The sequence below is a fragment of the Austrofundulus limnaeus genome, unplaced genomic scaffold, assembly GCF_001266775.1.
Source record: "Austrofundulus limnaeus strain Quisiro unplaced genomic scaffold, Austrofundulus_limnaeus-1.0 Scaffold1782, whole genome shotgun sequence".
NCBI lineage: Eukaryota > Metazoa > Chordata > Actinopteri > Cyprinodontiformes > Rivulidae > Austrofundulus > Austrofundulus limnaeus.
Genome location: NW_013954184.1, coordinates 1 through 3,652, shown reverse-complemented (window position 1 = coordinate 3,652; position 3,652 = coordinate 1). Strand labels below are relative to the sequence as shown.

The window sequence follows — 3,652 nt, the reverse complement described above, 5'->3', positions numbered from 1 at the left end:
TATATATATAAATGGATGGATGGATAGAGTCAATGTGTACAAAATTGTAGATTAAACTCAAATAAGTCATATGTATTTTAATAGTATTTGTTCAATTGTGATGACATTTTGAATTGCTGCTCAGGAATAAGCCAGAGTCTGACTAGCCTTTAGCTCAACTTCCCCAAAAGTGTTTTCAACAAAACATTTCTAAAGAAAATAAAAAGACTTTTTTCCATGATGGAACAAGTATAAGGACTTTCACACAACCAGAGGAAAACTGAATGCTCATTATGTGCATGATCTCAACCAACAACAATAATAATTGAGAACTTCTAAGTTAAAGTTGTTGTTGGTCTTTGATTTGGTTAAAGAAGCAAAATGTTAGATCAGTCTCTGAGCTGCACACGTAAAAAAAAACAACTAACTTGTCATAATGCTTTAAGCATTTTAGTGGTGTGAGTGATAGAAGCATCCACTGTTGTAGGAACATCCTACTGTGTTACGATACTCTTTTGTGAGATGGAAAGCCGGCAGTGCGGAACTACTGCTAACGCCAACAAGGAGCGAACACTAAAACTACAATCTTGTTTAATCACCTAAAACACTGCCATACACTGAAATATGAGGACGCAACAAACTCGTCACCAGCAAATCGTGAAAAACAAATTTTCTCAGCGAAGAATCCAAGATGCTCTTAATCAATCTAACCCTTACAAAATAAAAGATGGGAAGCTTTAATGCGACTGTGGCGGTTAAAATGAAGAGGTTAGTTTGATGATTTGAATAATTATCTTATCAGCTAAATGCCACAATTAATCGCAATTATTTTTTTTGCCTATATTGCTCAACCATAGCTGCAGTTTTAACAAAAACCAATAAGTAATGTAGCTCAAACTTGACACTAAAATGGTTAGATTCTGACTTTTCTACTGTCTACGAGCAGGTTATCACGTCTCCTTAGCGTACCTATTTGTGGCGTTAACATAACCAATGTAAAAGGGGTTGCTGATGTCGAATGTTTACTCTCTATACCCCTGTAGGTATGTAGTCCTCCAGTGAGCCTCCTCAGTTCCCCTTTTCCCCATCAAGCTGCTGGAACTTAATGTTCTGAAAGCTGCTTCGCTCCGTTTTAACAAACTGTGACGGCGTATGAAGCGGAGCATTGACCACCGCTTTTTGAAAACACTTGAGTGGACATACTTAGGCCCTCTGCTAGTTCTTGTATGGCACAAAAAGTTGATTAATCTCATGCATTTACCTAAATTGCGCATGTTTTATGAAGCTGAAACAACCAATTAAACTAAAAGGTCTTGATATTTAAAATTCACTGGGCTAAGATTTTGCTTTTGGACGGTGAACTCTTTCGTTCGGTTTGTACCACAGTGAAGGCCTGAAAAGCCTCATCTTCACCACCAAACTCAGCCAAGTGGGTGGGTTTTTTTTGTTTTTGTTTTTTTTACAGCTGCCAGAACAAGGAAGGTGGAGCTTCATCAGCCACAGAACCAACATTATGGAGGTTTTGAAAGCATACTTCCAGTTTGTAAAAAGCATGAAGTCACCACGCAGCAGCTGTGACTGCGGTATATTTAGTTTGCAGAATGACACTGACAGGTCCTGAAGCCATGACAGAAATGTAGAGCCTTTTGTTTCCACTCCTGAGAAAACGAGGACAGGATGTGCTGCGTCAAATAATCCAGACGCTCCTGGTGATTTGTTCTCTTATTTATCAAACTCAAGAGTTGAAAGTGAGAACATCTGAGGGCAAAGTGAGAAAAGCAGCCGAACAAATCCTTGTGCTGGAGGAACAAAAGAAGAGCACATTTGACATGAGGAAGAAGAACAAAACCTTTACTGTGAGGGTTTTAGAGAAGAAAGTCAGCTCAGGTCACAAACTCTTCAAATCAAATTAAAAGTGAGATTTTTCACGAGAACATTGCAATCAGAAAATAAGTTGCATAAACCAAAATACATGACATTTACTTTTAATTTGACATGTCTACATTAAACAGACACGATGCAAGCTAAGAGCTCTCTTAGTGCTGCTTCTGCTTCTTTTCAGTGAAAAAACAATTGGATTAAAAAAAACGGTCCAAATTTTTGACTTTCTATCCACAAAACCAACTGGTGGGTTTGAAAAAAAAGTGAGGTTTTCGCACACAACTCTCGCCCCACATAAATAAAGACAGCTTGTTGGCAGCTACACCCACAACAAGAAGCACTCAGACATGAACCAATCAGGAAGACAAGCTCGTTTTTACAAAACATAAGGAAGAGGGTTATTAAAGATGATTAAACGAACAGGTTCAAGTTTCAGATTAAGACCATCAGTTTAACCGATCCAAAGTTAAACAGTCCCACTTCTGCACATCATGGTGGATAGACTGATCATCAGATAAATAGATAAACAAGCAAACAGATAAACAAACAAACTAATAAACAAAAGCATGAGTAAACTAAAAGCAGACTGTAGACTCTTACCTTCTCTGACCGTGTGCTGGAGAGCTGGAGGAAGCGGACTAACATAAGCAGCAGCTTTCTTGCATTTAACAGGAGTGGAAATTTCCATTAACCATGTGCTGCTGGTGGTGCTGCTGCTGCTGGTGGAGGTGGTGTTGAAGGAGGGTCGAGTTCCACCCAGCGTGCCCTGCTTGGTGGGTGGGGGGGGGGTTCCTGCCTGAAAACTCTCTTTTTTTAGTGAATCTAATGGTGACACTTTTTTTTGTCTCATTCAAAAAAAAATCAATCTATGTTTTGAGTGTTTTTATTTTGACTAGAACTCAAGGTTGGCAGCTGAACAGGGCGTGGAGCAGAGGGAGGGGTTCAGAGATAACGTTTCTACTAAGAGTGACGTCATGAAGGAAAACACTAAACATAGACATACAGGTTTAAAAAAATTATGCTTTTTATGGGAAAGCTTTTAACCATTGTTTAGCTACTTGTAGCTAGCATCATTTGCTACATTTAGTTACCCCTTTTGTCTATTTTTTAGCTAGCATTTTATTAGCTATAGCTCGTTTATTGCTACATATCTATATGCCTGTGTTTTTTTTTTCTCTTTAGGTTCTAGCTAGCCTGGATTAAACCAAACCCTGTCCTTCACTTTGCTTTGTACAACGGTCTGGACTTGCTGCATAGAGAATGATTTCTTGCAGGAGGCGTGGCCTCTGCTGAAGCATGTGTGTGTTGTCGGTGTGAAGGAGGCTAAGCTAAGAAGCTAACTGGAAATCACGAGCGCTGTAAACAACTCTACTGAGAGGAGAAAAGTACCGAGCCAAATGAGACGGCTGTAAATGAGAGCTGCTACTTTGTCAGACAAATTTAATTTAATTTGGAAGCCTTATCAACACGGACTGGCTTCCTTCACTTCCTCCACTGCCGTATGCTAAAATAACTAGCAGACACTACGCAGAACATCGACGTCATTCAAAACTCCACCAAACAAACAGAGTTTGTTTGCCCATTAGCCCAGGTAAAATAAACTACAAGCAGACACTGCGCAGAAAATTGACGTTCTCATCTCTGATTGGCCCGGCTAAAAATCTGCCAGCGAAGTCCATCTCAATGAGGTACACTTCGCTGCAGCATGCAGAACGGGGCGGTGACAGACCTTTTCGTCAGTCCCATACCTTATATGGAAATGGGACTATTGCATTCCGGAAATGAAGGTTGC

At 39.8% G+C, this 3,652-nt stretch overlaps 1 protein-coding gene across 2 annotated transcripts in view; it reads right to left on the bottom strand.

The window, feature by feature from the left end:
* Positions 1-2,601, bottom strand: part of slc38a4 (solute carrier family 38 member 4) — a 23,049-nt gene extending 20,448 nt beyond the window's left edge. The window contains exon 1 of one of the 2 annotated variants that reach the window (XM_014033597.1): positions 2,461-2,601. The gene's annotated coding sequence lies outside the window, so the exon portion shown is untranslated. The remainder of the gene's footprint in view (positions 1-2,460) is intronic. The other variant, XM_014033599.1, reaches the window with a different exon arrangement.
* Positions 2,602-3,652: the final 1,051 nt, after the last annotated feature.